At 41.4% G+C, this 27,037-nt stretch overlaps 1 pseudogene; it reads right to left on the bottom strand.

The window, feature by feature from the left end:
- Positions 1–1,150: 1,150 nt before the first annotated feature.
- LOC142427534 (serine/threonine-protein kinase RIO3 pseudogene) lies at positions 1,151–27,037 on the bottom strand (annotated as a pseudogene).

Genomic DNA, 27,037 nt, shown 5'->3' with positions numbered 1-27,037 from the left:
TAGAAATAATGACCAGCAGATTTGAAATTCAGTATTAACCATCATAGGCAATCCTATCTAGTTCCGGCTTTCTCATCCTGCCCCCTGCCCCCCCCCCCCCCCCGGGCGATACAAGTAAAAGCAACAACAACAAAAATTGGGTAAAACAAAACAATTCAGAAGTTGTGAAATCTGCATCATTTTATAATTTGAGTCAAGTTCCTAAGTTATACAATCTTCAGAGACATATTAGGATTAAAACATATATATCCAATTCTCTTCATAAAAGTGAAAGCATAGCTTAAGGAGCCGTGAATGGGGTGGAGGTTAATGATCCACAGCTTCATATCTAACACAGAACCCAGCAGTTCAAACTCAGCGTACATCACATTATTGAAAAATATACCCTCAGACTTTTTTGAAATGCAGTTAAAAACTGTATCAAAGAAATAAAAAATGTGTTTAAGAAGAACATATTTGGCATTTAAAAGTGCTAACACGTTTTGGATTTTTCTTTATCTAATCTGACTTAATAGCAACAGTAGGATTCACCATGTTTTAGTTTTACATAAACCTCACCCTAGCAAACTAATGAAAGTAGAGAGCTTGCTTTTCATGCAGAGAGGCCCTTCCAGTTGCAGTACTAGAGACTATTAAAAGATCAGATCACTTAAATCAGCTGGTTAGTTTGGTACCTGAGCTGCTTTAAAGGTACTTTTCCCCATTGAATTGTCTACTATTTCTCATTTGCCATATTTCCCTTGAAAATTAATAACTAGTTTGAATAAAATGTAAACTGAACATGGAATGTGCCAAACATGGTTTAAATCTTACAGCCCATGCTTTCAAATAATCCTTTTACATGATGGCTATGAATTACAGTTTTAACCATATTAACTACATGCAAAAATTTTGAAAATTTAAAGACGCTTTTGGGCCATGATACTTTAGTTCTTATGCATTTATCTTCTCCACAAACTTATGTCTCTTCTTGGGTGTCATAATGTGGAAGACGTTCCATTCAATTCCATTTCATGATGCCCCAATGAAAGGTTATGCCTGTTTCCATCAGCTTTTGTGAAACAAAATTTGCATTTTTCATAGTACTATAGAGAATAATTTTTCCACTAGAATTATGGTCACGGTCACTGTTAATATTGAAAGTCAGCGGTCATGGGTGTGATTCATGATGTAGTTCTGGTAGACCTCTGTCATCCTTCACAAATGAAGCAGCTTTCCTTCCATTCTTCTGAACATGATCTTCATTCATTTTCTCCAAAGCTTCTATGTCAGCTGAGAAATCAGCTTCATTATCTGCTGAGATGTTTAAGCCTGCAACAGCATTAAGGAGTTCTCATTCATTGAGAGCTCCATAACTCCTCCTTTCTGGAAAGTCTGGGAGACATTCTTACAGTTCCGGAATAGGAATTCCAGGCCATGACATTGGTTCTACAGACTGGCTGACATCACTCAACCAGATCTTTCCAGCATGCCACAGCTTGTTATACTCACTGATGTCAGGATGGATCAGTGGACATTCATTATGTAACCGCTGCATCATATCAAGACTTTGATACTGGGCATCTTTCAATTCACTACTGAGCTTTACTTCTTTTAATTTAGGAGTGGGAACATTGTGGCCATAAAAGACATAACTGAAATGTGTTTCTTGAGCATGACAACTGTTGGACAAGGAATTCCAACGCTCTGCATTCTTGAGAAACAGTGCATTTTTTTTCTGCGCTCATGTGGATGATCTTAGGTGGATTTTGTTTACTGAAGCAGTCTTTATACCTTTAATCATCTTTAATATATGTTCATGATTCTGGAACTCAATAAGGGTTGTTTTAAATACCTTCATAGCACATTGGGTTGGTACAACTTTACTATCCTTTTCATTCTCCATGCTCCCTGCATATGCATGAAAGACAAGAGATTATTTTCTTGTACTAATACAGCCAGTGATTGTCTCCAATACTCCAGAGTGGATCATTTTATACACAAGTAAACACGTCTTAGAATCAACTGCTTTTTCAGCGAATGCTCTTTTTTCTCATGTGAAGCCTGGTCTATTTTATGATTTTGGATTTTGTTCCACTTTGTTCTCCCACTTCACTCTGGACTTTCTTTTGTGATACCTTTCAGAGTAAATTAGCAGTGGTAGCTGGGCACGATATAATTCTTCTGGTCTCAGATACATGGAAGCTGAGGATGACTGTGGTCCATTCTTCCTCTGGACTAATTGTTTCCATATGTCTTCTAATATCTTCACTCGTATTTTATGGTACTTTTGTGCTGTCTTCAGTGGGGTGAATGTGGGGGGGGGCGGGTAACAAAGAGAATGGAGGTGGGGTAGGGACTACTAGCATCTGGGTGGGCTCCTTATTGCTTGGCATAGCTATGTTCCAGAAACACAAGGTCCAGTTCTTTGGGGAACTGAAAGCTTGAAGAGCAAGAAGGGAACTATGCACCATATGGAAGACTGGAAGTCCCTCTGTCCACCCCTGTGGACCATGTCAGAAAAGTGACAGCAGTTCTGAGTATGGAAAGCCACATGGTAAGTTACCATTATCTGGCCCTGCAATCAGCCCAGACCACACCCTAGTACCTTTATTTTGAAAGCTTTGTTACATTAACCTCATTGAAAGGTTTTCTTGCTAACAATTTTCTCGTGTTGAATGACACTTGAATTCGAAATATAAGATATTCCACATTTACTACATGCAAACAGTTTCTTTCCTGTGTGAATTATATAATGTGATGTAAGGGAGTGCTTTCGGCTAAAAGCTTTACCACACTCACAGCATACATAAGGTGTTTTTCTACAGCATGAATTCACTGATGAACAGCGAAATGATGCTTCCTGATGAAGGCTTTTCCACATTCGCCACATACATGAGGTTTCTTTCCAGTATGAGTTCGCTGATGAACAGTGATGTTACTGTTCCAGGAAAAGGTTTTTCCACATTCACCACATACATAGGGTTTCTCTCCAGTATGAGTTTGCTGATGATCAGTAAAAACATTCTTCCTTACAAAGGTTTTTCCACATTCATCAGAGACAGTTTCTCTCCAGTATGAATTCACTGATGATCAGTAAAAACATTCTTCCTGCCAAGGGCTTTTCCACATTCATCACATACATAGGGTTTCTCTCCAGTATGAATTCACTGATGAACAGTAAGGTTTGTCTTCCTGATAAAGGTTTTTCCACATTCACCACATACATGGGGTTTCTTTACTGTGTGAAATGTCTGATGCAATGGTGGAGGAGAGGGGTAAAGGAAAACAAAGGATGAATATAAGGAAGAAAAGGGTAGTGGGTGCATGGGGCACTAATCCACCCATGGGGAGGGTATTGTTTATATCTCCACAGGAAAAGTGGGAGCAGACTTCAACCCAGTGCCGCAAGGTGTGAATGCAATATCCCGGCGTGGAGTAGGGAACCAGTGGAGAGGTCTGGGAGGCTGGCCCCAGCACCATAAATTAAGTGGATTCCTGCCCCTCCCCCAAAAAGAGTTTGTTCCAAAGGACGACATTGACTCTGCAGCTCCGGGTGATGGACATATCTGATCAGAGCACACGGGAGCAGATGAAGGGGCAGGAGGAGAGAGTGGAGCACAGCCTGGCCCACCAGGTCGTGAGGATGATGTTCCTGAGTAGAGCAGGCAGTCCACAGACCGAACAACATGACTGGCCCCACTGTGAGAAATGATGCCAATCAGTGACTAAGAGCGATACAGGGGACAGCACCGGAGACACAGTGTGGGAATTTCACCTGATCTGATCCCACTACACCGAGGCAAATCACAGGGGACTGCAGCGGAACAGCAAGGGAATGGAGTGGCAAGGTCCCAGGGAATGCTGAAAGTGGATTTTGGGGCCAGGGCATGGTGCCCCAACAGACTGGACTGGAAAATGCTCCAAAGGGACAGCAAACGATCCCTGAACTAACTACAAGCTTTTCTCTTGTGAAGTGTTTTGTTTTGTTCTTTGTCAGTGGTTTGTTTTTGTTGTTTTGTTGTTTTGTTGTCTGGTTGTATACTGTTGCTTTGTTTTCCTCTTTCTTGCTTTCATGCATGTTAGTGTCTCCACAGGTCTGTCTGAATAGGACAGGCTGGATGAACTATCTGGAGGAAAAACAATGAGACCGAAAGTTCCGGGAGGACTTGGAGTGGCGGGGTAGGGGGGTAAGGAAGTGGTGTTAACAAACACAAGGACAAGATAACAACATGGGACCCAAAATCGTAGAGAGGGGGGAGTGGCAGGCCTGGTGGGAAATGATCAAGTGTAAGGTTGCTTAGAGAAGAGGTATACTCTAGCCCAGGTGGCGACGAAGCATGGTAGTAGGGCAGGAGGAAAGTCAAGGGAGATGGAGGAAAGAGCTAGGAGTCAAAGGGCATTTATGGGGGTCTAGACAAAGACATGTACATGCAAATATATACAGGAGGATGGGGAAATAGATCTATGTGTCTATATTTATAGGTTAAGTATTAATGTGGCGGAAGGACCTTGGGCTTCTACTCAAACACTCCCTCAATGCATGAATACTTTCTTTTATTAAATTGGAACTCTATGATGCTCACTCTCCCGACACAACTGCTGAAGCCAAAGTGGGTGAACAAGTAAATGTGGTGAAGAAAGCTTATGGTGCCCGGCTATCAAAAGAGATAGTGACTGGGGTCTTAAAGGCTTGAAGATAAACAAGCGGCCATCTAGACAGAAGCAACAAAGTCCACATGGAAGTGGTCCCGAAGGGATCAGTTATCAGGCATCAAAGAACAAAAAAACCATATCATTGACTGCACGCCTCCATGATAGGATCGCTGAAGACAAATGGGTGCATAAACAAATGTGGTGAGGAAAGCTGATGGTGCCCGGCTATCAAAAGAGATAGTGTGTGGGGTCTTAAAGGCTTGAAGGTGAACAAGCAGCCATCTAGCTCAGAAGCAAAAAAAACCCACATGGAAGGAGAACACCGGCCAGTGTGATCACGAGGTGCCAAAGGGAGCAGGTATAAGGCATCATGCAAAAAAAAAAAGATATGTGTGTGTGTGTGTGTGTGTGTGTGTGTGTGTATATATATATATATATATATATATATATATATATATATATATATATATATATATATATACCATATTGAATGAAGGGGGAAGTGCAGAGTGGAGACCCAAGGCCCAAGTGTCGGCCAATGGAGATCCCCTCATAGAGCGGCTTAGGAGAGGAGATGGGTTAATTAGGGTGTGAGGTAGTACCGATGAAGCACACAGCTTTCCCCCAGATCCTGGATGCTTCCTCCCCCCAACTACCATGATCCGAATTCTACCTTGCAGGGCTGGATAGGGCAGAGGTTGTACACTGGTACATATGAGGGCTGGAGGCACAGGGAATCCAGGGTGGATGATACCTTCAGGACCAAGGGTGTGAGGGGCGATGCTGAGAGAGTGGAGGGTGAGTGGGTTGGAAAGGGGGAACTGATTACAAGGATCCAAATGTGACCTCCTCCCTGGGAGAGGGACGCCAGAGAATGGGGGCAAGGGAGACTCTGGATAGGGCAAGATATGACAAAATAACGATGTATAAATTACCAAGGGTACATGAGCAAGGGGGGAGCAGGGAGTGAGGGAAAAAAAAGACGACCTGACAAAGGGCTTAAGTGGAGAGCAAATGTTTTGAGAATGATTGGGGCAGGGAATGTATGGATATGCTTTATACAATTGATGTATGTATATGTATGGATTGTGATAAGAGTTGTATGAGTCCCTAACAAAATGTAAAAAAAGAAAATGATTGGGGCAAAGAATGTACAGATGTGCTTTATACAATTGGTGTATGTATATGTATGGACTGTGAGAAGAGTTGTATGAGCCCCTAATAAATTGTTTTAAAAAAAAAAGAAATGTCTGATGTGCTGTAAGGTATTATTTCTGACTGAAAGCTTTACCACACTCATCGCATATATTAGGTTTTTCTCCAGTAGGCGTTCACTGATGATCAGTGAGGTTCTTCTTCCAGATAAAGGTTTTTTCACATTCACCACAGACATGGGGTTTCTTTCCAGTATGAGTTCGCTGATGAACAGTAAGTTTGGTCTTCCTAATAAAGGTGTTTCCACACTCACCACAGATATGCAGTTTCTTTCCTGTGTGAAATGTCTGATGTGATGTTAGGCATTGCTTCTGACTGAAAGCTTTGCCACACTCACTGCATACATAAGGAGTTTCTACAGTATGACTTCGTAGATGAATTTTGAGATGTGCTATCTGAATGAAACCTTTTCCACAATCATGACATACATAGGGTTTCTCTCCAGTAGGAGTTTGCTGATGAGCAGTGAGATCACTGTTCCTGTTAAATCCTTCCCCACATTCACTGCATACACAGGGGGTACCTACTACATGAGTTTTCTAATGTTCCTCGCAATATGTATTACTGTGGTAAACTTTGCCATATTCCAACCCTGTGTATGGGTTTTGTCCTTTATGTGCTGTTTGATAATGTACAGTGAGTTTGAATGATTTGTCGAACCCTTGCCCACCCTGAATGCATTCATAAGTCTTATCAAGAATTTGACTGAAGTGGTGCTCACAGAGGAAAGACTCCTTGAAGAAGATTCTCCCACATTTATCACCTATGCGTGGTTTCTCAGTTTTGTCAGATTCCTGATGCTGAATGCATTGTGACTTCATACTACTGGATTTTTCACAATCAGGGAATTTCATTCCAGTATAAAATTGTTCCTGTTCAATATCAAGAAAAGTTCTCTCGTCTCATTGAAAACTACTGACTTCTTTATTTTAGAATTGCGTAAACAATCCAAATGGTAAACACAGTTATTATAGAAATCAGTTTGGGTGTGAAAATAATGAATGAACACAGATTTGGTAGTTGCTTAATAGGACCGTGAAAATATAAAAAGAATATAAATACAAGCAAGACACAGACCCACAAGGGTGGTAAGGCCTGCTAATTTCAGGTGCTTGAGATCAGATGTATTCATTCCATCAATCTTTACTGAAAGACAACTAAGTACTAGACAAACGAAATGTGAAAAATGCAGAATGTTCAACTTCGGAGAACACAATTTTACAGGTGTATATGAGACTTATGGAAAGCCTACAGTCTAGCTTACAAAACTCATCTTCCAGTGTTTTCCTGTGGGGGTGTGCAGATTGCTGTGACATCGAAAACACTGCCACCAGTATTTAAAATATCATCAGGATCACACATGGTGCACAGGTCTAAGTGGAAATTCCAGAAATACAGACTAGGAGGAAGAACTGGTGATTAACTTCTAGAACATTAGCCCCTCAGGTTTAATGGCACTTAAATAACACTTTAGAAGTACTAAGTTCTCAAAGTACAGTCAACAGTAATGATGTGGATGGAGTAATGCTTTGAGGGCCTTCACTGGGTGACATGGCATGAGAAAAAATAGCTGCCTACAAACATGTGCTAATAATTGGAAGACAGAATATATGAAGTACTATCAAGAAAAATGGCAAGTTGTCAAAATGATATGTTTAAAAACTGATATTGTATATGTTATTGTACTTTAAGCACTAGTTATTTTTAGATTTAAGTGGTTTATAAGGCTGAGACTGACAAATTCATGAAGATTGGTGTCATGCTCATCATCAAAAACAAGTGCATTGCAAGATCTCTCCTGAGTTACAATGTTGCCATGGGTGGGTTAATTTTCACATGCCTGCAAGTAAAAACAATAACTACAAGTGTTATTAAAGTTTTGTACCAACTCTTAAAGCAGACATAAACTGTGGGATCCAGCCTCACAGTTAAATGGGTCCGTAGAAGTAGCATGTGACATAAAGGAAGATAAAGCAGACAGCAAAAAATAGGGTATAGCAGTCTGATCTGTAATGCTGATGAGTGATCGACGTCATTTAGCAGTGTTTATATAGGAGTGAGATATGCAAGTCTCTAGCAGCCAAATACACAACAGAATGGGCAAAGTGTGAATCTGGGACAGCCTGAATGTTTTAAAACACTTCATGGTAAGTATCAGGCTGTGAAGTTGATGACCAGGAAGAGAACATTTGCAGATAAATTCTCTATTGTCTGCATTAAAGAAGCCTGCAAGGCCAGGATTCTGGGTGGAGGGAGGCCTTCATATTTGTATGTTAGAGAAGAGTCCCAGTCATATGGTCCTAATGAAAATTCATCCCCATCATCCCCACAATATCCTCCCATTGTAGTGATTCCTTAATGATACCTCATAGGAGCACATGGCTAATCTCTAACAGCCACCAGCTTTATGTATAGAAGCAGACACACTCATATTATATTCCCAGTCAGGGGACAAGTTACTCCCCTCTAACTGCCCTCAGCACTGGTGTTAAGTTACTCAACCAATGAACTAAGGGACCTCCAGCGTAAAGAAACTTCCCACCTCATTATGTAGGTAGGTGTCTGTGTGTGTGTGTGTGTGTGTGTGTGTGTGTGTGTGTGTGTGTGTGTGTGTTGTGGGGTGGGGATGGGTTTGCATGCCTGGAGTTAATATAAATCGGTGAGTGTATATATTCTCTCTATCCAGCTCAGACCTGACATCATGGATGAGGTGACCGCAGAAATACTTTTCTCTCCCTTTTTATTTCTGCCCCTCAGTTACACAACTGTCTCTTAGGACCCATCCAGAAGGCATGTAAGAGACAAAGGAATAGTTGACTCCTTGATAGCAACAAAGAGAACCTTATTGCTCTTAAAGCTAGGCATCTTTTAGATGAGTAGCAAAAGTTGGATGTCTTTAGGAGACAGCTTTATACTTTCATCTAACGGAAAGCAGTGTAGAGAAAACTCTTTGTACCTGGAGGATTGTGTGTTATCACCTTTATCTATATCCTCTGGACTCTGGACAATTTCCTCTAGCGTTAGCCCTTGTCTTCTAAGCCCTGCTGGTAAGAAGTATAGAGAAGAGGCTGCTTACACTTTTATGAAGGTTCTGTTTTCCACAATAAAGAGATTGAAGAGAGGGAATAAAGGGGAGCTGATATCAAGGAGTTCTAAAATAAAGAAAATGTTTGGAAACATTGTGGTAGCAATTGTTTAATAGTGTTTCATGTGATAGAACTATGGAATGTTATGATATCTGTAAGACTCACAATAGAATAATTAAAACTATATATGTATTGAAAATTTAACCAAGGACTTCTGGGAAGATGGCGGATCAGGAGACCAGCATACTCTGAGAGTACTTTCAAACAAGGCGGGTTTACTGTCCAGGTAGCCGAGTGGAAGGAGTCTGATGAGTGAAATATCCACCGGGACAGCACCCCACCCCACACATTTGTCCTGAGCCAGGGCCTCGGTAATCCAGGATCCGATTTGTGGGACATATCGTGTCATTAAGCTCCCGCCACCGCAGCTCCGTCTAGCTATAGTCTCACTCCTTCCCCAGACCGGGACCCCGTGCTCCGAGTTGCTTGACTGCTCTGCCGAAACAGGCACAGTGGTGGTGGGACACCCTACAGCAACTGCCCACTCGAGGGACCCCACTTGGAGAGAATCTTCCCTTTCCTGTGGTTCCCCTCTCCCCAGATGGCACGGATCTGCACTTGGGCCGCCTCCCTCACTCCATTCAACCAAGGCCTGGGTAATTGGTCTACAGGCTACTAGTGGCTGGCTGGGCAACCCCCACGGGGGACCATCCACCCCCATTGGTGCAGGGGACCTCTCCATTGCCACCTCGTATGCCTGACCCCCAAACCCCCCCCCCACCTTCCGTCAGGCTAGCTCCCGCTTCACTTCCCACCAGCAAGGGCCTTCACCCGGAGCCCAAACCGCTTCTGTCCCTGATGCTGCATTTACGCAGGAGCTACTGCAGGCTGACTTGCACCACCGCAGAGTCCAGTGCCCGCAGCCCGGGGAGCGCTAAAGCCACCTGACTCGGGCGTTCCTTCCAGCGTTGACATCCCTGGGCATAACAGTGGGTGCTCCTGCCAGTTAGGAATGCGAGCAAAAGGGCTTTGTGGCCCCGCTGGAGCAGCTTTGCCTTCCCCGGTGTGCTGCGCGGTTTCCAGCAGCCTGTGGCTGAGTACTGAGCCTGTTCTGGCGCGTTCCTCCCAGGGTGGAGGGCAGACTCACCGCCCTCTGATCCAGCTCGGAACACGACGCTAAGGAGCCTGCGCTGCTCCCTGCCTGCAAGGAGCCGAGGTCGTGGCTCTGCGGTCCCCACCAGTACTGTTTGTATGCTCCAGCTGGCTTTCACCAGTGCAGTGCACTGCGGGAACCCCAGTACCAGCTTCTAAGCCTACCCCAGCCCTTTCCAGCTGGGACAGGAGGCGAGCGCTGCGGCCTTTGCCTCCCTCAGGACCCCTTGTGACCCCAGTCTTTTCCTGCCAGTGCAGGAAGCTTACCCCTCTGGGGCTTCTCCCGCCTTGGTAGCCTCTGCCCACAGGCTTAACTCTACAGGACTGCAGGGACCTGGGAGTGCTGGTTGATCGGAGGAGCATTTTTCACTCACATAGCCCTGCTCCAGAGCCCAGATCAGCAACATGTCCTGTGGTAGTGAGGACTGGCCCACCTCCGCCTTCTATAAGGTATTTCTAACTTGGAGGGAAAAGAATGGGGGAATTTATATATATATATATATATATATATATAATTTCATGCTTGTTTTCTTCTTTTTTTCTTTCACTTTCTGTGTTTTCTCTCTTTTTCTTCCTCCTTTTCATTATTACTATTACTTCTCTTCTGTCCCTTTTCTATAGGTTTTCTATCTTTTTTTGCTCCTTCCACTTCACTTATCACTTCTTATCTCGTCTTTTATAGCTTCTCCTTCTCTGTCTTTCTCTATTTTTCCTCCCAATTTTAAAAAAAAATTATTTTTTAATTTTGAACTTTTCCCGTTTTTATTACTAAAAAAAGGGGGGGTGCTAAGGGTATCCTGACAGAAAAGGTCAAAGCAGCCCGGGGGCACTCATTGAGGCTTCAGCCTCCACACCAGTCGCTGAAACATCTCACCACTGCTTTTCACTAAGCCTTCTGGGAATTCTGCCTACACAGCAGTCTGACCCATCTTTAGAATAGGTCATAGGCATCGCCTGAAAGAATTCTTAACAATAACACAGATAAGGGCCCCCTGGCCTCCCAGAAACATGGGGGCCTAAGATAGGATCGAGGAAAAATCAACAGACCACATCACACCCAACAAAAAAAGAGAAAACATAGTAGCAGAGCTAACGTCTCTCATAGAATAAACAGATACAGATCTTGCCCAGAAGGAAATCTTCAGACGTCTGCTGGCAATACTACAGGAATTGAGGGAAGCAACCCAGAATAAGTATACAATGATAGAGAAGTTGAAGTCCATAATAGAGGGGATGAAATCAACCCACCAAAGGGAACCGCAGGAGCTAACAAAGGAGGTAGGAGAAGCCACACACAAAGTCATTGAATTAAGATTAGGCTTGAGGAGGCAGAGAACCGTATCAGTGATCTTGAGGACACCCAAACAGACCTAAGCAAGTGAGAAATACAGGAAAATTAAACAAGCAGAAGATAACCTGGAATCAATTACAGATGAAGAGGAATAATATTCAAATAATTGGTCTACTAGAGAACAATACAACACACAAGTCGACAGTCAAGATAGTAAAGGAATTTCTGGAAGAAAACTTTCCTACCCTAACAAGGAGAAGCAGGCACTCCTGGGAAGCAGAAAGGATGCCAGCTAGATTAGACCCCAAGAAGAACACACCAAGACATATAATAGTAAAAGTATCCAATTTAGAGGGAAAAGAAAATTTTAAGAGCAGCAAGAGAAAGGAAGAGAGTCACATACAAAGGAGAGCAGGTAAGAATATGCTTAGACCTATCAGCAGATTTCATGAAGAGGAGGAGAGAATAGAGCAAGATCTTCCAAAAGCTGAAAAAAAAACCTCCTCCAGAATCCTGTACTCTACCAAGATATCCATTAAGGTAGATGGTGAGATAAGGGTCTTCCAGGACAAGGAAAGACTCAAAGGATATGGTGCAAGACACCCGACCCTGCAGAAGATACTGGCTGACTCACTATGATCAGAGGATCAATCTCCACCAAGAACTAACAGGAGAAGCCAACATACCAGCAACAATTACCTGGACAACAGGGTCTCAGATGGAAAAGAAGACAAGATAGAAACTCTCCACTCAAACACAGTACACTGATATGAAGTTAACCAAAACACAAAACAGGATATGACAACTATGAATCCAGAGATAGTGATAATAACTCTGAATTCAAATGGACTCCACTGGTCCATTAAAAGAAAAAGACTCAAGGACTCATTCACAAAACATAATCCATCAGTCTGCTGCCTGCAAGAGACACATCTTAAGGCACAGCCATTAATATGCTAAGAATAGAGGGCTGGCAGAAAGTTTACCAATCCAATGGTAACTCAAAAAAAGGCAGGGGTGGCTATTTTAATCTCTGACAAAATGGTCTTCAAGATCCAAACCATAAAAAGAAACAAAGAGCGGCATTGCCTAATGCTCAAATGTTAAGTAAACCAAGAAACACTTAGCATATTGAATATTTATGCTCCTAATAATGGTGTGGCAAATTTTGTCAAACTAGTAAAAGGATGAAAAGAGAAATCACAGACTAAGCAATCATAGTAGGTGACTATAACACTCCACTATCAGATCAAGACAGATCACTGGGAAAAAGCTCAGTAAAGAGGCGATAGAGCTAAGCAATGTAATTAGGCATCAGTGCCTGATAGACATTTATAAAGCTTTCCATGCACATGCAAAAGACTTCACATGAATCTTTTACAAGAATAGACCACATGCTGGGACACAAGTCCAGCCTGAGTAAATTCAAACACAGATATATTCAGACATCCTTCTCATATCACTGTGCCATAAAACTGGAGATTAACAAGAGGACGTCCAGAAAAGCAAGGGCAACCAATTGGAGAATGAACAATGATCTCCTGTGACATGAATGGGTACAGGCCCAGATCAGAGAGGATATTAGGAAGTTTCTAGAAACTAACGAGAACAAGAACACAACATATCAAAACATATAGGACTCTCCGAAGGCAGTTATCAGAGGTAGCTTGATATCATGAAATGCATATATGAAAAAAACGAGATGCACATGACAGATACATTAACACAAAACCTCCAACAACTAGAACAGAATCAGCAGAACAACCCCTCTAATAGCAAGAGAAAAGAAATAATGAAAATCAGGGAGGAGTTAAACCAGTGGGAAGACAAGAGAACAATGCAAAAGATAAATGCAGCTAAGAGCTGGTTCTATGAAATAATTAACAAAATTGACAGTCCTCTGGCAAAGCTTACCAAGGACAGAAAGGAGGAAACATCAATAGCCAGGATGAGGGATGAAAGGGCAATAACAACAGATCCCAATGAGATTAAAAGGATAATCACAAAGTACTATGAAGGTTTGTACTCTAATGTATTCAGAAACATGGAAGACATGGATAAATATTTGGAAAAACAGTCAGTCCCTAGATTATTTCAGAGATCAAGAACCTCAACAAACCCATAGTGAAAGAAGAAATAGGGTCATCAAGAACCTACCAACAAAAAAAGCCCCAAGGCCAGATGGCTTCACAGCAGAATTCGACCAAGCATTCAGGGAAGAGTTGACAGCGTTCCTCCACAAAGTATTCCATATCATAGAAGAGGATGGCAAACTCCCAAACTCATTTTACGAAGCAAGCATTACTTTGATACCCAAACAGGTCAAAGATGCCACAGGTATAGAGAATTACTGACCAATATCTATCTTTAATGAACATAGATGCAAAAATCCTTAACAAAATTTTGGCCAATAGAATAAAAAGTATATAAAACACATCATCCACTATGACCAGGGAGGATTCACCCGAGGGATGCAGGGATGGTTGAACATCCATCAATATTATACGCCACATCGAGAAGAACAAGGATAAAAACCATATGGTAATATCCATAGACATAGACAAAGATTTGAAAACATCCAACACCCATTTCTAATTAAGACACTCATTGAGATAGGATTGGAAGGTATGTTCCTCTAGCTGATACAAGCTATCTATGAAAGGCCAACAGCCAACATCATAGTCAATGGAGAAAAGACGAAAACAATCCCACTGAAAAAGGGTATAAGACAAGGATACCTCCTGTCCCCACTTCTATTCAATATTGTTCTGGAGGTTCTGGCTAAAACCATAAGACAGCGGAAGGACATCTAAGGTATCCAAATGTGGGAGGAGGAGGTGTAGCTATTGCTATTTGCAGACAACATGATCCTGTACATTGAAAACCCCAAAAGCTCGACAGCTGGAGTACTTACAGCGATAGAGGAATAGGGAAGATCAATAAACAGAAGTCGGTAGGTTTTCTACACACATCAGACAGAACCTTGGCAGAGAGGATTAAGAACGAAGTACCCTTTACAGTAGTTAAGAACAAACTGAAATACCTAGAAATATAACAAAAAATGCTAAAGACCTAAATAAAGAAAACTATAAGACCCTAGTACAGGAAACCAAAATCGACCTCCACAAATGGAATAACATCTCCTGCTCTTGGACTGGAAGGCGTAACATAATAAAGATGACAGTCCTACCTAAAGCACTTTACAAGTTCAATGTTATACAATTGCAAATACCATCAACCTTCTTCAAAGAAATGGACAAACTGACCACCATTTTCATATGGAGAGGGAAGAAACCCAGAATTAGCCGAGAACTCCTCAAGAAGGACACAGTTGGAGGACTTGCCTTACCCAATTTTAATGCCTATTACACAGCTACAGTGGTCAAAACAGCATGGTAATGGCACAATGACAGACACTCAGACCAGTGGAAAAGGATACCCCCAAAATAAAACCATCAGCATATAGACAACTGATCTTCGATAAGGATCCCCAAACCATCAAGTGGGAAGCGATGCCCTTTTTATCAAGTGGTGCTGGGAACAATGGATTCCTACATGTAGAAAGATGAAGCAAGATGTTTACCTCACCTCATGCCCAAGAATAAATTCAAGGTGGATCACAGACCTAGAAGTTAAACTCCAAACCATAAGGACCATCAAGGAAGGAATTGGGAGTAACCTCAGAGCACTGACCCAGGGAACTCATAGGCTCACTGCAATAGAGAAGGGTACACACACAGGTGAACTGGAAATCAACAAATGGGATTTAATAAGAATAAAGTACCTGTGCACTTCGAAAGACTTCACCAAGAGGGTGACAAGACAACCCACAGACTAGGCGAGGATTTTTAGTAATGACACATCGGACAAAGGGCTCATTACTAAAATCTACAACACCATCATGACCTGCAAAAAGAGGAAAACAGTTAACCCCCTAAGGAAATGGGCAAAAGAACTGAAATGAACTTTCACTAGGGAGAAGACCCATATGGCCAATAAGAATATGAGAAAGTGTTCCAGGTCATTAGCCATAAGAGAAATGCATATCAAAACAACCATGAGATACCACCTAACACCTCTGAGGCTAGCCCAAATCAGAGAGCAACAAGTGTTGGAGGGGCTGTGGTGAAGTAGGAACCCTCCTCCACTGCTGGTGGTTGTGTAGATTTGTACAGCCACTGTGGAAAGCGATCTGGAGATACTTAAAGAAAATGGAAATTGATCTACCTTAAGACCCAGTCATCCGTCTACTGGACATATACCCAGTGGAAGCAACAAATAAAACACGACCAGTCATCTGTGCTTCAGTGTTTATTATGGCACAATTCACAATCTCAAAGACTTGGAAACAGCCTGAGTTTCCATCAATAGATCAATGGATTAGTAAACTCTGGCACATACACACAATGGAGTACTATGCAGCACTGAAAAGTATGGATGATCACGTGAAACATGTCGTTTCATGGGAAGAGCTGCAAGGAATCATATTAAGCGAGGTAAACCAAATTCAAAAGGCCAGGTATAACATGAGTTCCCTGAGGTAAGTACAATTAGAATGCCAGGAATAGAAGAATAAGCACTTATCTCGCAATAAACAGGTGGAAGCATTGATAGTTGGATGGAGAGCAGGCCACACCTAGGGAGGTACATTAGAATCCAACATAAATAAGGGAAGGGAGAATTGGAGTGGGGAGAAACTGAGTTCATGGCACAGGGGAAACAGGGCACTAATTCACCCAGGGGGAGAGTATTGGTTGTGTCTCCACAGAACTAGAAAGTGCATACAGACCCCACCATGACGCGCCAGACCAGGAGGGCAATGTAACGCACAGAGGAATCCACAAAAACACCCCTATGCCGGCCCTAACCAGAATCAGCCTGACCCCCATCTTGGAAGGGAGTGCCACAGAAAATGAAAATAGATCATCTAGTGTGGGAAAGGAACTGACCACACCCATAAGGAAGCTGAAGCCAAGGAAGGAGGAAGAATGGGGTGGAGCAGACCTGGGCCCACCAAGCTCAGAGGAAGATAGCCCGGCTCGGAGGGTCCAATGTACAGAGAGGATCATATACCTGGCCCCATTGTGAGATGCGACATCCTGCACTGACACATGGCCATACACAGGACAACACTGGAGACATAGTGTGGGATATATGACTGAACTGACCCCACCACACTGAGGCAAAACACTGGGGGCATGCAATGTAGCAGTGGGGGAAGCAGAGCAAGGAGGTCCCGAGGGAGTATAAAGGATGGACTTTGGGGCCAGGACATTGCACCCCATCAGACTCATCTGGAAAACACCCTTGGAGGTAAACAAACAGATCTTAAACTATTAACAGGCTTCCCCCCCGCCCCGGATTTAATTAATTAATTAATTTATCTATCTGTCTACTTATTTATTGTCTTTTTCTCCTTTTAAATTTTGTATGTCAGTGGCTTGTTTGTTAGCTTGTTGGTGTTGTTACTGTCATTGCCATGTTCTTATGTGCCACTTTGTTTGGTGCTGTCAAAGCCGTCTGCAATTTTATGCACATAGTTCAGAATGAACCCATGGTTTGGGGATTTGCCAACTTCCAGAAATACATTAACCATTTCCTTGACATCCCTGCAATTGAGGGTCCACATGTGTGACCTGATTTGAGAGTTTCCACCACTATAAGCCAACAATGTTGTGTGACCTTTCCATTTGGGTTCCTCACCATCCCCTAACTTGTCTGACCAGATTCAACAACTTCAACTTGTGAGGCAGTGGACTATTGTCTACCTGAGGATCTGGTTCATCACCATTTACAAACACATTAATGAGGAGAACCCTCCAGACTGATACATGAACTATGGATTTGGCACTCACCAGTTTCCACAACCTGAAGAGTTATTTACTTGATAGCTATTTACTTTTGTGAGATACTGCAGAGCAAATCACAGAACAGCTTAAACCTCTACCTCATAGGGACTAGTCTGATGTTCCTGCAAAATGAACTGTACTATTCATGTGTCAAGAGCTGTACCAATGGAGATAATGACAATGGGAGAAAAGACACAGCAACAGAGCTAATGGTGACAGGTCCATAAAGGGCTTTTCAGCCAAGATAGTGAGGCAGGCAGGCAAGATCAAGAGGAAGATATCCTCAAGGAGCTAAGAGGAGCCTATACAGATGGAAGTAAGGAATGAGCCTATCTTTAGAAGGGAAAATGTCTGATAGCAGAAAGAGAAAACTGGCCTGCCCTGAACAAGAGCAAATTTTGCCTCCATGTTTCCTTAGTAGGAATCCCAATGTGTAGCGCATTGATTCTGATACCAAGTTACATTCTGTTGTTTAATAAAACTTGAACCTATGACTCCATACTATAATTGGTATGTGGCCACTGGAAAGAATTCTGAAACTTAGAAGGAGAAAACTAAGGTAGAGATAACTGCTGTCAGAACTGGAAAGCCATTGGAGGGGATAGGTATGTTTAAGCTGATGCTGATGGTTGATTCGCTCTCCTACATCTATAGTTAGAGGATGTTAGAAACTGTCAGCCATTTTTAAACCACTATTGCTACAAGGCCCATTTTAGATGCATTAAAGAGAATGTTGATATTTGGGAAATCACATAACACATCACCTTCAGAAAGAAACATGAAAGAAACTCAGGCAAAAATCCCATGGAATACTGAACTCTCCAAAAGACGTGATCTTATTTCTCACTAAAAACAAGGAATAGCATTTAATTTGAATGATTCTCATGGGTTGGCCACAGAATAATGAATTGAAAGATACCATCATCCAAAAATCCTTAGCGACATATTATGCTCAATGTAAATAGTTTAGTGTTATCCCTATGATCAATATATTCGTAATCTTCTCCAGCCCAATGTTGAAATCAGAATAAAAGTTCATCTCTAACTTCTATTTCAGATTTCCACTTTTCCAATGAACTGAATCAATAATACACAGGCTCCTACAATTCCAGTAGGACATACAGAAAAGGATAAAATACATCAGAATCACCTGAGCATTGGTCATTTTCTTTGGTCCTTAGAACTGCCAGCAAATGAGATGCTCTTATTTTTGTCTTATCTGGATCAGCTCTAATGATGTTCACAAATTTGAATCTCTCATGATGCCACCCCAGAAATAATAATAGTCAAACAAAGGACTTCTTCCTCTTTCCTCTAAGATGCTGGTGATGCACAATCTGGAGACTGATGGGAGAATACAATGTAATGCATAACACGTAGGTCCAGATTCTGTTACTGTTCTTAGCACTTCTTAACACACAAAGTCCCCAATACTGGTAATGGTCTCTTTATTGAGTGACAGAAAATATGCTTTTACCCTGAGCAATAAAATTTAAAATTCACAATTTTCAGACATGTGAATATAAGATGTCTTTATAACAAATGGAGATTGGACAATCAAATATACATGTCAAAAGGAAGAAACAAAAGAGCTTGATCCCTACCTCACAGAATACACAATTATCAATTCCTTACTGTGTGACTCAAGGAGAATGACAAGTCATTGAACTTTAAAGATGATTGTTAATTAAAGCATCTGGAAGCATTTCAAATGAGCTATATAAAAAGCTGTTATAAATTTAAAATTATTTTCTAGGGGAACTATAAATTACAACATCACTTTAGAAACCCTTTAAAACACAGTATCAAGTAGAGTTAGACATGTCAGCACCCTTTAGGACACTATAAAACTGCTGTGCAGAGTTTCTGCACCTCTAGAGCCACAACAGGCAGCTAATGGGATTTTTGCCTCTGATCATGAGGTTAGAAGTACAACTCTTACTACATGTCAAAGCCAGGGCACCAAAATAAGCACTTATGTATCATATTAGATTGAAACCTATGTGCGTGTGTATATATATATATATATATATATATATATATGTTTGTTTTTTAAATGAAGTATACATTTGCCCATAATGAGTGCATTTTTCAATCCCAAGGTAAACAATGTTTTTAATGTAGCATTATTTGTAGTACTTAATGTAATTTGTTATTTGGCCTATGCAAGTATACAGTTTTTCTAGCTATGGCCCCTTAAATCCTTCCAAATATTTACGTGGGTTTGGCATCCACCAAAGTGTATGAAAGAAATGAGTTCTGGTGGCACAGTGGTTACTGTTGGGCTGCTAACCCCAAGGTCAACAGTTGGAACCCACATATTTCTCCTAAAAAGAAAGATGGCACTTTCTCCTCCCTAGAGTGACACGGCTCTCTACCCTGCTAAAGAGATACAGTCTTTGAAACCTACAGAGGCAGTTCTACCCTGTCCTATAAGTTCTCTATAAGTCAGTGTTAACTTGATAGTATTGAGGTTGGATTTTCTGGTTTAAGAGGAGTGGGCAGCTTGCCCAACAATAGATTGGTACCCTTGTAGCTATGCAAATACGATGTCTAAAAACCCAACCTGGCAATTAGTCACATTGGACATCACGTGAGGCTTAATTGAGCCATTTCAGAAACAAATTAGGATCTCACTACCATCTAGAAAGAATAGCTAAAAATAGGGGCCTTTGCAAAGTAGATTCTTGTATTGATACTCTTCAACTCAGAAGACAGAGAACTGTGACACAAGAGAGAAAGCGTTGGGAAGAAGCAGAAGCAGACATGGTGGCAGTGGTATCACGACACTGAGACAGAGCAGTGGAATTGCCAGGCCACAGAACAAGAAAACTCAGTGCCTTTGTGCAGAAGGTTAGTAGGAGAAGTGGTGTAAATATGAGAACTTATCTGGGGAACTAGATTTGGCAAACTATACAGAGTTGAGTGTATTTTGTCTGAGGCTAGGGGGTGGAATGAGCATTTATCTGCAGAGTAAAAAACCTTTGTAACATTTGCCCATTCAAGATAGAAACCAGGAGGCTGCAGGGCTTTACTTTACCTGCATTTATTTCTGTCAAGATTCTGTCTGAAAGAACAGTAGCTTGATTCATTTATGATCCTAAGTTGTGTATTAAGGTAGAAAAGTGACCCTTATGCCATTATTATTTAAGGGGAACATCTATTAAACTTAAGAGATAGCAAAAGAAACAGGCACACACACATACACATCATATATTTTAGGGAGGCCATTAGCACGAGGTCAAAAGAACAACTGAGAATTCAGTTGGGACCCTGAGTAAATGGCATAGAACAAAAGGCATGTCACAGATCAGGATTGGTGGCAGATTAATACATGACAGGTACAAATGGGTCTGCAGCAGCAGGAATTGGACCATGATTAGAACATGCACATTATTAGATAGAGGCACTTACAAGATAGGTTCAGAGCGTTCACACAAAGCCAGTTGAGGCAAGACTCATGGCAATGGCCCCTGTCCTGTCCTCAGAAAGTTGACCTCCATCAAGGATAACACCTAGGCAGTCAAGTGGAAAGGGGCTGGCTGGAAAGGAGTGCAGGCAATCTACTTCAAAGGCATTCTCCTCCAGGGGGAAGATGATGTACGTGTTGGTTAATGATCAGAGAGTATTTAATGGCAGCTTAATCAAAGTTGTGACACAGCAAATAGACACTGAGTTTGTCACTGTTATCAGCAACCAAAACCTAAAGCCGCACTCAATGCCATCGAATGGCTTCCGATTATAGTGATCCTTTAGGAGAGGATGGAACTGCCCTTTGTGGTTCTCAAAGACTAACTCTTTACAAGAGTAGACACCCTGTCTTTCACCACAGGTGTGACATACTTCTGCTCCACTGACCTTGCAGTTAACAGCCCAATCTGTAACCACTACTCCATGAGCCTTTTGTAAGTTGGAGTGCTCAGAACTTAACTTCAAATACAATTATATCAGTTACTTACCCAGTGAATTCTATCATTCAGGGACATGAGCAAAGACCTCGGAACCTGGCCATCAGGACAGCCTGGGCCCTTGTACACTGGAGCTCTCCTAGGGTCAGACTTCAGGAAACACAGATCCCTTCTGTTTCCCCTCTAGCTCCTCAGCCGGGGCTGTCCCCAGGAACTCCAGAGGGGCTGACCCTGTTTGGAGTCAGGTGAATGGATTTGGGTCATATACCAGTCGGAAGATGAAATCCTTCCTTGTGATGCCTCACTGTGCAAGACAGTAGTAAGAGTTTTCTAACTCCCTAGACTAGACCATATTTCTTTTTTCTGAACCAGAAGAGGAGTCAATGTTGAAAAAGGCATGTCAGGTTCTTGGCCTGCACTTCTTGTGCTAAGTAGTGACCAACCCCACCCCTTGGGATCAAAACCATGCTCCAATATGAGGGTATTTGCATTAAACAAGAGCCCACTCTATCTTTACAGAGCAAGTTTACTAATTTATCATATCATTTTCAACTTTGGATTCACATCCTATCTATACAATATTTATTTTAGAATAAAGTAGATTTAAGGCATCAAAATTTTCAAGCTCCATTGAAGGTAAATATCATCTTTTCACCAGCAATCTAAATGAAGAAAGGAATATTTTATGAAGAACGTTCATTACAAGCCCTTAAAGCACCTCAGACCATAATCCTTAACATATCTGGGGAAAGTGATCAAGCTGAATCATGCTCAAATATGCCACTCCAACCCAGGCTGAGCTTTTCATCAAATTTAACCTGCCTTAATCCTTTTGCATCCTGCGTATTCATTACAATATGTATTGTACATGAAGAAATGCCTATCGTTGGGTAGTCCATGTATTCACAATAGTGTGCTACCTAGAGAAAGTTGTACAGGTGGACAACAAGAGACAGAGAGACACCAATAGGACATCCTAGAGGTACCTTGGCCATGACAGAGATATTCTATACAAGGAAACAAGCCAGGGGAATACTTATTTCCTACTCTTTAAAGCTCTTATGTTTATGGACGTTCAATTTTAACGCCTTTGTGAAAGACTGCAGCCTATAGTCAAGGAATATCAAGGGGTAGGTAAATGGGTCATGACAAGAGCCAAAGTGAGGGCAGAAGCTTAAAAATACAAGATGGATCCAGGAAAGAGATGACTGATCAAGCCTTGTGTCATCTTGGCCTAGATTCTGGATTCCAAACTCTAGGTAATGCTGACAGATGTCAGACAACACACACCATAGGAGAGGGCTTATTAGCTTGGGTTTTGGGATGTGCCATCCATAGTCTTGGTCTTCTAGGGAAAGGGCAAAAACTAGTGCCTAGGCTTGAGCTTGTGAAACATGTTCCACCAGGAAGCTAGTTTGGCAGGAACACAAAATTCATGTGCTGGGAAGAGGCTGTGCTGTGATAAAGTAGGGCTGCATTAGCCTGAGTGGCTAGATGGATATCATTGTCACTGCCCTTTTGCAACCCCCATGGTGTCTCTGAAGGCAGGGCTGTGTGAGGTTGCAGTTATAGGATAAGGGGTGTAGACTAGTGCTCCTGTAAAACTAATCAGAAAGTCAGGCTACAGAGAGAAGCACAATTTGTTTTAGACTCTCTCATGTATACCAGTCATCAAGCATACCTTGAATATAAGGCTCACTGTCTTAAAAACAGGCTTAAACTCAGGGCTCTTACATTGGTTGGTTCCGGAGTAAAGTTGGTTTCCTGACCCCGCCTAGAGCAATATTCTTAATTTATGCTTGACTAAATTTTAACTCCTTCCAGAAATACTGTTAGCTTTTGAAAAAATATGCAAAAAACCCAGAATGGTGATAGTAACAGCCAAGAGATCAATAGACACATTGTATTGGATAGATATGCCTTATTAGGCTTGTTTAGAGTGTTGGAGACCAGGGATCTTACTGTGATCACTAGGTTCACCTCACCCAAACTATAGCATTTTCAATTGTTTCATATGTATGTGGAAGTTGAACACTGAATAAGGAAGACTGAAGAAGAATCAATTTGTTTGAATTGTAATTCCGGTGAAGGGTACTGAAATAACATTGGTCTCCAAAGGCACAAACCAATCTGTCTTTGAAGAAGTAAGCTCAGAGTGCTAGTTAGAGGTAAAGATAGTGAGATTCATATTATGTATTTTGGACAATGTTGTCAAAAGGGAGCAGTCCCTAGTGTATGTGGCAAAGTAGAAGGGCAGGGACAAATAGGAATCCCCAACTAAATGGACTGACACAATGATGGCAACAATGGGTTCATCCTAAATTTTGAGTCTGGCAGAGGAGAAGGCAGTGTTACCTTCTGTTGTGTATTGGATCTCCATGATGTGGAATCAACTCAATGACATCTAACAGAAACAACAACAACCTCAGAAACCACTAATCAGTACCCCAGACATGCACAAAATACCAGCGTGTTAGTTATGTTTACAGAAGTTATTTCCATGGTAACAGACAACAAACCTTTCATGTGACATTTGGTGGAACATAAGTTCTCTTACTAAAAAGAAGGAATGAGTTTCCTCTGTGTGTCTGTGTGCAACAAAGCAATGACAACATAACAGGAATTCCTGCCACTCATGGATTTAGACAATTCTCCTTGAGGTGAGCTGAAGGAAATTCTCTAAGATCCACCCAGCATGTCTTCTGGCCGATTATTTCCCAAACTTGGGCTCTAGTGTGAGGTGAGCACACAGTCACTAAGGTGTGAGTGACCATTTTTCTGTGAAGGGGAGCATAAATCACAAAGTCCTCTACACTGAGGGGTCAGCTACAAGACCAGAGGATCTAGGCACAGCTATATCTGTGAGAGTTAAGTGGATTTCAGGATGCTCAGAAGGTCTATAACCAACATAATCAAAATTAAATTCCGTGAAAAACTTCAAGGTTAACTGGAAGACAGATTAAAGTTGAAAATTCTGACAGTTTGACATCAGAATATTCACACAGTCTGATTAAACACCTTATGTTTTGTTTTCAAGTTCAAGTTATTGGGAGCAGACATAACAATGTTTGTGAGAGTACACTTAGTAACATTTTCTATGAGACCAGTAATAACCTGATACCAAGGGCAGATAATGATATTGCAAGTAAAGTGTACCCTTGTATTGATAATGGATCTATATGAAAAAGTTGTTTATAATATTGGGAACTGAGTCAGACAACACATTAAATTAATTATATACCAAGATTAATTGAAATCTGTCCTTGAGTTGATTTAATATAAGAAAAAAGAAACACTGTAATATAGCAATTAATGTAAAAAATAAATAATTCTCTAAATAGACACAGAAAACATACTAAATTCAAAGTCTCTAATGTTAAGGGGGAAAAAACCCTCTAAAATTTAAAATAGAACTGATATAGTTCAACATGTTAGTATGCTAATAAACATTTCTAAGGGGGGGGAGTCAAAATATCATTAGAGGAATGAGAAATGTCATTAGAGGAATGAGAAACAACATCACCCCACCTCAGAAAAAGTATGAGAATATCTACTTTCACAACTGATAGTAAAAACTACAGCAATCAGAATAAGATTGGTTAAGAAAGAACAGAGGCTTCCAAAGAGAAATTAAAATTCTTCTAATCATAAATTAATAATCATATCTATACTAGATTCAAGATATGACATAAATAGCTAACAAATATAAAAATGGTGTAGGCTACATTTCAACATGCAAAAATAACTTTTGATACTTAATTCACAAACCATTAATTTCTAAACAACATCTCCCAAACTATTAGCCCTTACAACTGAACATACTGGGCATCCATACAACACACTGATCATTTCCTCAAACACTGAACCCCTAACTACCTGAAAAGCCCCTCACCATCAGAATGGCTATTAACACCCTGAGCATTGCCTGATACCCAAAACCAATTTGTTAAAAAATAGCCTAATTCATTTATCCCAATTTTTAAAATCATGAGCACAACTTAGAAGTCTCAAATTCAGAAACCAACTTCCAAAATGGTACTGTTTAAATCATAACTGTACATCTTTATACCATAATACATAAGCCCTAAGCAACTGTAAACATAAGCTGTTAGGAAGGACACATTCTAAACATCAAGCCCTTTAATTTGCCCACTAACATCTGACTCTTAATTTCTGACACTTAGGTTCCGTTTCTATTCATTAACCCTTGTTCTTGAACAGGGAACATTAATCCCAAGACCTACATTCCAATCTAAGGTACAGACTCTGACTCTAGCACCCTACAACCCTAAAGTGAACCCAAATCTAACCCATCAAGAAACTCCCATTGCTAATTAAGTATGTGGTGCTGTCTTTTCTCTCAGACTTTACCTAAATGAAGGAACTAAGGTAGGTAGACAGACAAAACCAGGAATCACAGGCACATTTCCAATAAAGTCTTAAATCATTTGCATCTAATACATGGCAGTGGCAGAATAACGTGGTTTATAAATGTTTATATATGATAAACAACATCATGTCCATATCACGGGTCTTTTGTGGGTTTCCCTTCTCCTGTGTCCTGGTCTCAAGGAATCTTTTCTGCTATTAGACATATGCAGTGATGTGTTATTCAATAAGCAAGGTGCCTGAGGGCTCACTTGTACTGATTTACTAATTTGTCAACCCCAATTTCATCTGGCTTCTTCCTCAAAGATGTAGCGAAACCCATGTTAAATAAGTCATATTAATTACTGTTTATTTTGTCATCGACCCCTTGTTGGAGCAAGCCAACAAGTTGAACAGCCCTGAAAGAGGGAGTTAGGATTAAGGGGGGAAAAAGAGAGACAGAAAGTATTGGGAAGGCAACAGTGAATACTGAAGCCCCAAGTTTATTCAACATAACCCTTTTATCCATGCAGAAACAACCAGGGGTAAATTATCTCATATTCAAGCCAGCACATTTGATACACATAGCAACTCTGTCTTCCTCCAAGCCAGATGTCCTTGAGAAAATTAAACAACCTGTTTTCCCCGACCTTGCATACTTTCTGTTCCTAATAGTCTGTTCAAAACGTAAAGCTGCAGAAGAAATCAGCAAATACTGACACAGGTCATGAGATTCTCAGCCATTTCAAGGTTGAGTCTTAATGGCTTTCAACAACCCCTTCCCTGCCCTCAACCCAGAAGACACATCACAAAAGATGCAAGAGGCAGAAAATTAAAGGTATATACCATTTTGTATCTTTGTACCATTGTATCCATTTTTCAAAACTAACAATGGCCTTTTACTCAGACCTAGGGAAAGGGCTCAGAGAATGATTTTGTATACTCCTTCTACAAGTGTGCGCTGACAACCCTAAAATATTTGGCTCCAGGCATCCTTTAGATCAGCATGAGCCAACAAATTAACCTCACAAGACATATTTGGTGGGGCTGTATCTTCCCTCAAAACTGGAAACATGTCAATCCTATGTACACCTTGTGTGTCCAGTGCCAGGAACTCCCTGTGAGAGCACACTGGTGTTCGCCACTCATGAAGAAGAAAGTCCTCAAAGAGTCACTCATGATAACAACTGTGGGCCAACACCCCTCGCACCTAACCTGTGAAATGCTGACTGGACACCCTTGGCACATGGACATCTCAATAAACTCTGGAATCAAAGTGAGGCCTTGGGGTGGACAAATTAGCAGCAGTCATTAGTGAATGCTTCATCATCAGGATGATAGCACAGGGATGAATACCTTTGAGCTCCACCTTAGGGGCTTCCAGAGGCAAAATGCAGTGTTCCTCCCTGAGCCTGTCATACATACCTACTGGGTGAGGTTCCAGGGTCTCTTACCTTCCAGGAAGCATGAACGATCCAACAAAGAATGATCCACTATCGTTCCACACAGCATAGCCTGATCTAAGATCCACAT

Source organism: Tenrec ecaudatus, chromosome 15 (genome assembly GCF_050624435.1).
Source record: "Tenrec ecaudatus isolate mTenEca1 chromosome 15, mTenEca1.hap1, whole genome shotgun sequence".
Lineage (NCBI taxonomy): Eukaryota > Metazoa > Chordata > Mammalia > Afrosoricida > Tenrecidae > Tenrec > Tenrec ecaudatus.
Note: the sequence above shows the minus strand (reverse complement) of the source record. Positions and strands in the feature narration are given on the sequence as shown.